The 12,463-nt window shown below is 37.3% G+C and overlaps 1 protein-coding gene across 1 annotated transcript in view; it reads left to right on the top strand.

Annotated features, from left to right (window-relative positions):
- LOC121628724 (NACHT, LRR and PYD domains-containing protein 12-like) overlaps positions 1–12,463 on the top strand; it is a 2,607,341-nt gene that overhangs the window by 282,223 nt on the left and 2,312,655 nt on the right. The window lies entirely within an intron of this gene.

The raw sequence follows: 12,463 nt of genomic DNA, 5'->3' as shown, positions 1-12,463 counted from the left end.
ATGTGACAGTAACAGTCTTCATCTGCTTATTTTACTGTATCTGTTCAAATTAATTTTACTGTGTCTAATATGAGGCTAGTTCATCTGTTCATTACAACCTGCATCTTCTCTCATCAGCTAACATGTTTTAATCTTTATTCAGACTTTATGTTCAGGTTCAGTTCAACAGTTTTATACTGCTTCCCGTTAACGTCAATTTACAACTTTTATTCTTCATTAAGATTGGATAACTGCCACCTGTCAGAGGTCAGCTGTGCTTCTCTGGTCTCAGCTCTGAAGTCCAACCCCTCCCATCTGACAGAACTGGACCTGAGTAAAAACAAACTGCAGGATTCAGGAGGAAAGAAGTTATGCATTTTTCTTGAGAGTCCACATTGTAGACTGCAAACTCTGAGGTTAGACATCAGGTTTTGGAGATTAATATAATGTGATATTTCAGTCAGAACTGTCAGATTGTTTCTGTTTTCTTTTTTTTTTTTTTTAATTAAGTTAAATCATTTGGCTGCACAATATGAATTTTTATAGATGGAGTCTAGTGGAGCTACATCGTTTACTACATCTTAGCTGAAGAAGCAGCTTGTTGTTATTAATTTTAATGTAGGCTCTTTTTCACTCTTCATTCTCTTTCATTGTTTTAAAATGCATACTGTTTACTTCAGATCAGATGTTTTATTCTCTATTCAGACTGAAGAACTGCAGTTTGTCAGAGGTCAGCTGCACTTATCTGGTCTCAGCTCTGAAGTCCAGCCCCTCTCATCTGACAGAACTGGACCTCAGTGGAAATGAGCAGAATGGTCCAGGAGGGGAGCAGCTGACGGCTTTTCTGCAGACTCAAAACTGCAGACTGAAGACTGTGAGGTCAGACACCATGTCTTCATTATATGTTTATGAAAATTTGTATTGACTGTATCATTCTACTATTTTACTGATCTATACTCAAAATTTTATTTCATGTTAAAATCTGTCTTTTCTTTTGTGGTTTGTTCATTACCACAAAAATTCCTGTTAATTTTCTTCTTTTGCAGAACCTCTAGTGTGTTAAACAGCAATAAATATATCTTTATGGGCAGGGGTTTCCAACTCAAGGCTGTTCTTGTTCGTGCTATCTGAAGTATTAAATCTCAAAATGTCAGTAAAATGTTCTGTCTGTTATTTTAGCTTTTCAAATAGGTTTTACTACATTATATTTTAGATGTTATTTGATCCTGTTTCTATGGCTCAGAATTCAATTAAATAGTTAACACTGGATTCATTCATGTTTAGTTGTTCACTTGTAATACAAAATGTATATCAACATGTGTGTTTTCTTTTAAATTTAAATAATTTTACTTCCTAAAAAGAGTTGCTATTAACTGGCCCAGTGGTGGAGCTGTGGAGTAACTATGTCTCTATAGAAGCAGCAGCATGTTGTTATTAATATTAATGACAGCTCTTTTTAATTTGTTCTGTTGGTTGGTTAGTTGGTTGGTTGGATGCACGCATGGACAGATAGATTGATGGATGGATAGATGGGTACTTTTATTGATCCCTTACCTGGGAATTAGGGGTTGCAGCCGCACACATTGGTGCAAAAGACTCAGATAACAAACAAAACAAAGCTGCAAAACAAACATACATATCTATGTACAACATATACAAATCAACAGAGCAACAGAGAATAAGTAAAGGGAATGGACTATAGAAGTATTTTAATTTAAATAGGGACGTGCAACATCAAATGTAAGAAAAACCATGTTCAAACCAAAATAGAATTTAAAAAGTAGAATAAAATGGCAAGTGGATAAAAGCAGCAGGTAAAGCCTGCTGTCTAAGCAGCTCTTCTTTGTCAGCCAGAGGTGACTTATTGAACAGAGTGATGGAATGAGGCAGGAAAGATTTCCTTTATCTGTCCGTACCACAGCTTAGCGTCTCAGTCTGTTAGAAAAGGAGCTTCGCTGTCTGACCAGTGTGTGGTGGCGAGGGTGGTCGGTGTTATCCATGATGGAACTGTTTCAGCCTGCATCCTGTTGGTTTCAGCTAACATATCTCATTGTTTTTTCAGATTAATACAATGCAGTTTGTCAGAGGTCAGCTGTCCTTCCCTGGTCTCATCTTTAAAGTCCAACCCTTCATCACTAAGAGAGCTGGACCTAGGTGAAAATATTAACCTGCAGAATTCAGGAGTGAAGCAGCTGTGTTGGTTTCTGTCAACTCCATGCTGTAGGCTGAAGACTCTGAGGTCAGATACCATATTTTAATCATGCACTGAAATTAATATGATCCTCTTGCACTGTTGAGATAAAGCATTTGTGTAGTTTTTAACCAATAAATTTAAAAGTTGGTGGATTTATGTGGTGTTTTATGTTTAGTTTGTTTTTATATACACATAAAGAAATTGTTAAAAAAATTCCAACATAGTTGTGATGCTGTGTAAACTGTAAATTAAAAACAGAATGCAATGATTTTCAAACCTTGTAAACTCACATTTTCCCCAATAGAACAGGGGTGGCCAACATTGGTCCTCGAGAGCCACAATCCTGCAGGTTTTCCAAATTTCCGTGCTTCAGCACACCTGACTCAAATTAAATGAATCAATCAGCCTATAAGGATCTGCACAATGACTCATTAGTCAGGTGTGTCGGAGCAGGGAAATTTGGAAAACCTGCAGGATTGTGGCTCTCGAGGACCGACGTTTGGCACCCCTGCAATAGAACATAAACAACATATCAGACATTTAATCATTTTATGGAAAATATTTACCTGTTTTGAATTTGATGATTGCAACAAATCTCTAAAAAGTTGGGACAGGACCAACATATGGCTGGAAAAGTGATCACAAATCAGAAACAACTGGAGTATTGATTACAAATAACAGAAGTTAACAAATGTTAACTGGCAACAGGTGAGTAACATGACTGGGTATAAAAAGAAGCATTTCAGAGAGGCAGAGTCTCAGATGTAAAGATGAAAATCTTCAACTTAACATTGCAAAGAGTCTGATGTTCCCACCATCTACACTTTTAACATCATCTAACGTTGGAATGGTGTATGGCATTCTAACAAATAATGCATTCTAGTGTCTCCTTTTCTCACACACGTATTGCAACAACAGTAGCTGCCGTATCTTAAAAAGCCTCAACAACACTGATGAAAGCATAGTATCTGATAGTTAATTAGAGTGTTCACTCTGTCACACACAAAGAACTCACTTCTGAAGTAAAATGATCATTTCAATTAAATTTTTCATTTACTGTTTATTTGCCAGGGACAATGAACAATCACACAATTGCACCTTGTTAGCTAATAGCTGATTCACTGCAGTCTCTGGGCAGGTAAACAAACAAACAGTAAATACTGAATAGAAAAAACGTACATTACATAAAACAAATGACAAACTATTTAAAAACTAAAATGAATACAGATCAAACAGTAAGAAGACATAAATACAGCATAACAAATTAAATAACAGGAGGGGAAATAAAACAAAAGGCATGAATAGTGGATAATAATATTAAACGGCCCCTACTTTAGTTATAGCAGCATCCTGAGTGTAATTCAATAGTGCTAAATTAGTGAGCTGAAGCATTTAATCCTGATTACAGTCTTATGTGGATTTTAGCCAAAGTTTAAGTAGACTTTCAAAGCAGTAGCAACCATACCCTCTGATATCAGCGGAAAAGTAATTACACTACCCCACCACTTTTACAGAAAACACTGATTCCCTCATGATTGTTCTCTTAGGTTATGTCCACACTGCACCAAAGCTGGTTCAGGTGTGAAAATGGTGGTGAAACCTAGGAGGAAGGCTTCACCATCCCAATAAAACCGCTGTAGTGCGTACTACAAGGCTGTGGGGGTAACGCTCCCAAAAGTAACACCAAAGCTAGAACAAGATGTAGCTTGTATGTAGATAATGGCTTGCTGCATGTTGCAGTAAGTTCACATTGGAAGAAGAGAAGAGAAACATTTGTTAGGACTGATGAAGAAGTCAAGCTTCTTCAAGCTGGACTACAAAGCAAAAAAAAAAAAAAAAAATTAGAAGGGGTGGATTGGGAATCTTTGCAAAGTAAATACGTGTTCATCACACTGACATCATATCCTGCAGTTGTTCCATCCCGATGGAACACAGACGGTAGAGGCTTCAAACCGATCCACCTTGGTACCAGGTTTCAGACATGATTGGTTTAATGAAAGTTAATCCCTGGTTGTGTGGGAATTAAAAGGTGGATTGCTAAATACTTTTGCGGTTTCACTGCAATTCGGCGCCGTGGCCCCTTAAACTTTGGTATTATGTCTCCCCTTTGATGATGGTCTGGTTCTCATCTGCACAGTTCTACCACTGTTGGGTGATTTTGGGCTCATTTTAAGAGCTTTGACAACTTTGTGGTTTATTTATTTAATTAATTAGTTAAATCCTCCAAATGTGATTCATTCTGTTTCATTCAGCTCCGTGGACAGCAGCATTGTTTGTAGCGTGCTGTGAGCGTCCATACAAAAAAGACTTCATATGCTTTCTTTTGTGGTTGTTAAAAGAACTTTCCAGTCCTGTTTCTGATTAAACAAGCTGCATACAGTAGCAGCAGAGGGTTTTTATTTTGTTTGTTTGTTTTTTTGTTTTTGTTTGTAGTAACCATAGTTTTTACTGTGCTATGGGCACTAATAAATATGCATGTGCACATGATTTGCAAAGTCATGGTGCACGCCCAACAAAGGCTCCCCTAAAAGCTCCAGTGTAATTCGAGCCCTGATTTTAGCAGAAACTAGTGTTATGCTGCCGATGGTAATGAGATGAGTTTCTAACAAAACTGAATTTAAAAAGTTAGTTTTAGGCTCATTATAACAGTACCGTTGACTTACTTGTCGAGGAGAAAGCTGGCAACTTCAATATCCCTTTTAAAATCTTTCTCCTTCGTGAGCTCCTTCTGCCTGGAGAAGGTTAGCCGGATGTTTTTCCTTTTTATATTGTCTGGTCACGCTGCCCCCAAAAGTCCCCTTTTTCGCTTTTGTGGCGATGGTGACAACGGCTCCCTTGCTGCTGCTGCATATATAGAGAATGTGAATGTGTAGAATGTGAGGACCCAAATGCAGGCTGACGAGGCAGACAGAATGCAGGAGCAAAGTTTAATGAAAACAGAGCCAAAACATTTGTAAGGAACTAAACTGGGGAAGCAGGATGGAAACAAGACAGTAATATGACAATGAACTAGCAAAGTGGAAAGGAAATGAAGTGGTATATATATACACAGATGGATTAATAATGAACATGTGAAGTGAATAAAGAAAATCAAGCCAGGTGAACTAATGACACAAGCAAAAAGAAAATCAGAACACAAGGGAAAACCTACAAAATAAGAAGGAAAACAGAACTAAACATGAGAAGACTACTAAAACCTAAACTAAAACCCAGAGACCTGAGGACTTAACGATGAAGCGTGATTAACATTCCCTGGATATCACTCTGTTACTGGATGTTGCTCTGTTACCTGGGTTGTCTTACCCAGACATTCAGGATTAATACATAAAAGCTGGTTATCAATTTGGTAATTCAAACCAGGGTTTTCCCATCTTGATCAGCGCACGCTCACATAAAAGGGTGCATCATCCAGGCCATAAATGGTCTGTACTTATATAGCGCTTTTATCCAAAGCGCTTTACATATACGTCACATTCACCCATTCACACACACATTCACACACTGATGGCGGAAGCTGCCATGCAGGGCGCTAACCACGACCCATCAGGAGCAAGTAGGGGTTCGGTGTCTTGCTCAGGGACACCTCGACATGAGCTCTCCGGGCGGGATCGAACCGGCAACCCTTAGATTACAGGACGACCACTCTACCCATTGAGCCATGCCGCCCCTAAACAACATTGTTGCTGCAGCAACAGCCAGGAAGGAATGCTGGCAGATAATTACGACTCTGTTAAAGCGTAAATTTGTAAAATTATACAGTATTAATTAACTGGACAATATAAACAAAATTCTGATCACTCAGTTTCACTTTATTACGGCGCAGACGTTTTGGGCAGAGCGTCCTCACTTTCCTTTTTATTTTTAACCTCAGCCAAGGTGGAGGGCATGTTTTAGGCATGTACTGTATGCTGTAGATACATCTGTCTGTCTCTGTTAGCAACATGTGGATGAATTTAGATTAATTTTCAGGAAATATCTGAAATAGAATAAAAGAACAAGGGATTACATTTTCTATTCTATTCTATTCTCGCCACCTTCAGCTAAATCTCTCCAAGAATGAGCTTATTGTCTGTCTAGCCAATCATTCCTTACCACCACAGATAAGCGTGCAGCTCGACTCTGTCACACTTGTGCCTACGTCTTCTACCAGGAATCTTGGTAGACAACCAGCTGACCTTTAAGGTCCATGTTGCTTTGGTTGCCCGGTCTTGCCAATTTGCTCTCTACAACATCAGGAGAATCAGACCCTACCTGACAGAACACACGACACAGATCATGTTTTCTTTTTTACTCGACCATTCAAAGAAAAAAAAAAATCAGTGTTGGGGTTTTGTTTAGTTATTAGACATTAATAAGTGTCCATGGAAAATTCTAAATGTTCATTAAAGTTATTAATATAAAAGATAAATTATGGGGCAAACCTGGAATTTCCAGAACTAATAAATAAATAATAATAATATCATTTGAGGGTCTGTATGTTTACGTGTCAACCTTGAACAGATATGACCATGATACATGATGATACATAGAATAGTTAATAAAGGCTGGAATCCAAGCACTTAGCATTGCAGACAGCAGTTATCACAATATAAAATAAAAATGATCACAAACATCTTTTTATTCAAAATAGAACAGATTTTTTACGTTAAGTACAATTAATATATTAATCGGTGATACTTTAGTTAACAAATACTATAGTTTAATTCTACCACACTATGTACAACTATGCTAGCAACTACAAAATAAAGCCAAACAATCTCTTGTGTAAGTGTGACGGTGATTGTGTGCATGAGTGTTTGTCAATGCATATAAGAGTGAGAAAACAAGTGAGACACCAGTGGATTAGGAATTGTTGAGGTGATACACAGGTGATAGATCCATTTAATCACATTTTCTGCTAAATTCATTACATCCACCCATTCAAAAATCCTGAGTTGAAATGGATAAATTCTACTCATTCGTACAGTGGTTTATGATAAATTGTGTATAAGCTGAATTCATTAAATTATTAGTGAAGCAGCAGCAGCATGTCATTAATGCTGATGAAAACTATTGTTCTCAGGTTTAGTTTGACAGATTCATCCTGCATCTTGTTAACTTCAGTTTACAACTTTTATTCTTTATTCAGCTTGGATTGCTGCAATTTGTCAGAGGTCGGCTGTGATTCTCTGGTCTCAGCTCTGGAGTCCAACCCCAACTGTCTGACAGAACTGGACCTTAGCAGGAACGAACTGCAGGATTCAGGAGCGAAGCAGCTTTGTGGTTTTCTGGAACGTCCACATTGTCATCTGAAGACTCTGAGGTCAGACACAATTTTTAAGCCCCATTTCCACCAGCTGGTCTGGGTCGGTAAGGGATGGTTTGGTGTGGTTTGGTTTGGTAAATCCTGATCTTTGTTGCATTTCCACAGCCACCTGTAACTTCACCCAATAGGGGGCGTGTTGACCGGCTAATGATAGATACGTAAGCTACGTAATCGTGTTATGTCTTAGCGACGTGATGCCTTTCTTGAATTATAATAAAGATGAATGTGACACAGAAATGACAGACCAGAATGGTGGACATCCAGCAGTTTTTGTTATTCCTTCTTGTTTTCTGGCTTTGAAAAACAAAAAAACCACCATATATTTAAACATTACACTATTGCTGCTTTGTCTTATTACTGATTCACATAGGAAGTGATTGAAACCCCGGCAGAAGGATTCTCAAACAGGTGGGATGGTTTGGGTTAGATATTATGGTACCTTTCCCAATTTTTGCTTGTGGAAATGCAAAAAACTGCATACTGACCCTTACCATGAAAGAAAATAAGAAAAAAGAAGAAAGAAAAAGAAAAATTTAACAAAACTGCTAACAAAACATTCGTACTACTAGATTTTGATCCACTCTGAGGATCTTAATGATAAAATTGGTTTTCTTTTCTGTATTTAAATCAACAATTTATGTCCTTTTGATATGTCCTGCTAAGATTGAATATGTATAAATCAGCCATTAATACATAATTACAGGATTTTAGTTCAATAACTAATAAGATTCTGCAATGACTGTACGTCTCATTAGCTTCAGCTCATTTATTCTTTACTCGACTTTGCTAGACTAAGTGACTGCAGGTTATCAGAGATCAGCTGCGCTTGTCTGGCCTCAGTTCTGAAGTCCAGCCCCTCCCATCTGACAGAACTGGACCTGAAAAAAAACGAGCTTCGGGATTCAGGAGTGAAACAGCTGTGTGGTTTCCTGGAGCATCCACACTGTCATCTGATGTCTCTAAGGTCAGATGTTAGTTCAAGATCAAGTTTATTTACATTTACAACATTTGCCATTGACCAAAGTGCTGTACAATGACAATGATAAAACAATAAAAGCAATAAAAAACTATTAACATAATAAAATCAGAATGAAAAATATATAATGTGACAGTTGTGTTGCAACTTAACTGCTGACATGACACTGATATTATACTGATGATGAACAGATTTTAGTATCTTCAGATTAAAATCTGATTTCCTTCTGTGCTTAAATAAATAAAAATTTTATGTCCTTGCAGTGTTTCTCACTTGTACAAAATATGTAAAATCAGGCACTAATACATAATTACAGGATAATGGTTCAATAGCTTTTATTAGGTGTTGTAATGGTTGTGCATCCTGTTGACTTCAGCTTACATCTTATTCTTTTCTCAGCCTGGGCAGCTGCAAGTTGTCAGAGGTCAGCTGTGATTCTCTGGCCTCAGCTCTGAAGTCCAACCCCTCCCATCTGAGAGAACTGGACCTGACTGACAATGATCTACAAGATTCAGGAGTGAAGCTGCTGTGTGGTTTCCTGGAGAGTCCACACTGTCAACTGCAGACTCTGAGGTAAGATGTTTTTTTGTTTGTTGAGATTAATATGCTGTGAAATGTACATTAAAACTAAATTACTGATATAACACTGTTGTTATACTGATGGTAATTTCAAGGCTACAGCATGGATAAGGTGATGACCCAAGTGCAGAATAGTGCTTTATTTACATGAACTAATCTTACAAAAACAAAACCTGGTGTAGAGGCAAGAATGTGTTATTCTATTTCCTGTCACTAGGGTGTGTGTGTTTGGAGGTGTGTGTGTGACTGGAGCTGAGTGATTGTCTAATTAATATCACCTGTGTCTACCTGTGTTTTTCTGTTTGCTTGGTAAAGAGAGTGAGGGTGGAGGCAGGGTGCCGACATTTTCTGTTGACCGCTAAAAGTTTACCGCAAAGGGTTTTATTAATAAGGTAACATGTAACATCTGATAAGTCCAACTATATACAATAAACACCCTTAAACTGCAGCAAAGACTCTGGATTGTCTTTGGATTAATCGTGTCAGACAGACCCCTGTGCTCTCCTCTCAGTGACAAAGTTTGTAGTCACTATACCTGGGTAAACCCGACAGAGACAAGATCAGACAACACGGCATGTATGGGCTAAATATAAAGTCTTAAAGATTTTGCAACTGTAAATGAATGTTCGCAAATAATTTCATTTTGTATTTGTAAATGAAGCTCCTGCAAAATAAATCTGCCCAAAAAATTCACGTTTGCGAATGTGCAGAAAAGGATTTGCATGGTTGTAAAAAAAGATTTGTATTTGTGGAAAATAATAGAAGCTCTTTTGCAAACATCCTGTCCACAGATATGAAGCACAAAACTGCGTGCGAGACTCTGAAGTTGCCGTTGAGAATTTTGTCCCTGTCTTTTTACGTCTACCTAATTCTTAAAGGGAAGTAGATACATTTTAAGGACGGATGGTGGTGCGATTGTGTCTCAAAGTGAATATGATAAACCAATATTTCTCAGTCTCGGACTGAATAATATCAGTATATGTTAGAGTGTGATGTCTGTCCGGTGATGTCTGTCACCGGAGGACTAATGAGAAACAGGTGAATGAGCAAATCAGACCAGGTGCACTAGTGCACAGAAACAGCAAGCCAAACAGAATACACAAGGGAAAATCTACTAAATAAAACAGGAAACCGGACAGGACCGTGACAAAGAAAACCTACAGAACAGTAAAACAATAAACTACTGAACAAAAACCCATAGACCATGACAGATTTTAGCAGACCAAAATCTGTTTTGTTCTGTGATTTACTACAATAATATTTTACTTTGTTTTAAAATTTATTTCTAAAATTGATTCAACAATTTAAAAAAATTCACATCACTTAGATAATATTACAACTTTAAATATATTTTACTGTGTTTAATATTTAGTGTGTGATAAATATGTAGTTATTCTATATGCGTATATATGATTTTTCTTATAAGAAAACAGAATGAGGCTGCAAAGTCTAAGAGCTGAAATCACAATGTCCTTATTGTAATGAAATTAAATTAAATGAAGGTAAATTGCAAAGAGAAGTGTGTGGTTATCGATAATAATAACTAATTAATGGCTCTGTTCAATGGTTTTAACCTGTGTGCTGTTCAGCTCACAACTTTTCTTTTGTAAATATAGATTGAGGGACTGCCGGTTGTCAGAGGTCAGCTGTGCTTCTCTGGTCTCAGCTCTGAAGTCCAACACCCTCCCATCTGAGAGAACTGGACCTGAGTAAAAACAATCTTCAGGATTCAGGAGGGAAGAAGCTATGCGGTTTTCTTGAGAGTCCACATTGTAGACTGCAGACTCTGAGGTCAGACATCAGGTTTTAGAAATTAATATGATGTGACAGTTCAGTTTACACTAAACTGTCGACATAAGACTCATACTATGGAATATTGATCCATACTGAGGATCTTCATGATAAATCTGTAACCCTCTTTGTGCTTTCCTTCCAACATTTGTGAGAGAAATATGAAATATGAAAAGCTTCATACAAGTATGTGACATCAAACATTTAATCTGAAACTCTTTAGTTGTATTTTGAGGTTGACTCAAATATATATATATATATATATATATATATATATATATATATATATATATATATATATATATGTATAATTAAGGCTGTAAAATTATTAACATTTTCAGTCAGATTAATCACAGCTTGCACATTAATCATGATTAATCACCATTTGCAACTATGCCAGTTTTTATTATATTGAATCAACAGAATGAGCCAATGCTTACACATATTAAGTGTTAACTGACCTTCTCTTGGGTAAATGTCAGATGTACACGGGTCAGTAAATGCAACATGTAATGAACTTTTATATGTTGTTCTAAATAATCTCCAACATGTTCTAGATCATAATTCAGAATTCATATGTCATCATCTCACCAACCGTCTCCATGATCATTTTTGTCATAAAACCAGCAGACTGAAGTTAAACAGCCAGCACTGATGAAGAAACTCTAATAAAACTGATGATATGGATAAAAGCAGGTTTTCCCTTTTATCATTGAAGAGTGAGTGTTTGTGCAGCAGTGATAGAACTCCTACAGCAGCATCACCCAAAGTAAACAAAATAGATCATTGGCTGTTTTGTTTTATAGTTTGGTCTTCACATTTTTTTTTACATAGACAGTCACCTTAGTTGTAATAATTAGTTCAATATTTCATAAAATCTAGACCTAAAAAAAGTCTCATTTGTGCCCTTTTTTTCCTGGTCGTGTGCCCCTAGCCTGGCCCCCATCTAAACTTTTCTAGACCCGCCCCTGCACAGCTGAAGTTATTCTGTCTACCAACCAGACAACTACTGTGTTTGAGAGAGTCCTTCCAAATCAATACTTTTGGGTATAATATGTGATTGTGTGAGTTTCCTCTTTCTCAACTGAACCATAAACAAACGCAGCTGATCTGCTGATCAATGACAGCCATCAATGATTCACGAAACAACAATGAGAGGAGAGGGAGGAAGCAGCAGCTGCACAAACACTGAGGGACAACCAGAAATCCAATAGGGCAAACACACGCTGGTGCAAAACCCTGGATAATTAAAAAATAAAATAAAAAAATACAGGAAAAGTACAGGTGTGGAACCCTCTCATCGGTAAAAGAGTGGATGTTAAAATACATTCATTTTTTAGGAGGGAGGAGTCAATGGGTTGCTCCATTTATATGTTTATTCTCTATCCATCCACAGAGCCAGCTGGCTCAACTAGTTCCATCTCGGCCTCTCCATGTCCCATTGTCACCATAACAGAAAATTAACAGATGTGATGGGGCTGTAATTGCATTAAAGATATAGAGGAACTTAGTTACCCCCATTAATGCTTTATTTGACAGCCATAATATATATATATATATATATATATGGAGAGAGAGGATCATGGCTAAGATGAGAACTTGTCAACCACAACACCACCTAGGATGGGTGAATGGAGTG

Source organism: Melanotaenia boesemani, chromosome 18, assembly GCF_017639745.1.
Source record: "Melanotaenia boesemani isolate fMelBoe1 chromosome 18, fMelBoe1.pri, whole genome shotgun sequence".
NCBI classification, from domain to species: domain Eukaryota; kingdom Metazoa; phylum Chordata; class Actinopteri; order Atheriniformes; family Melanotaeniidae; genus Melanotaenia; species Melanotaenia boesemani.
Note: the sequence above shows the minus strand (reverse complement) of the source record. Positions and strands in the feature narration are given on the sequence as shown.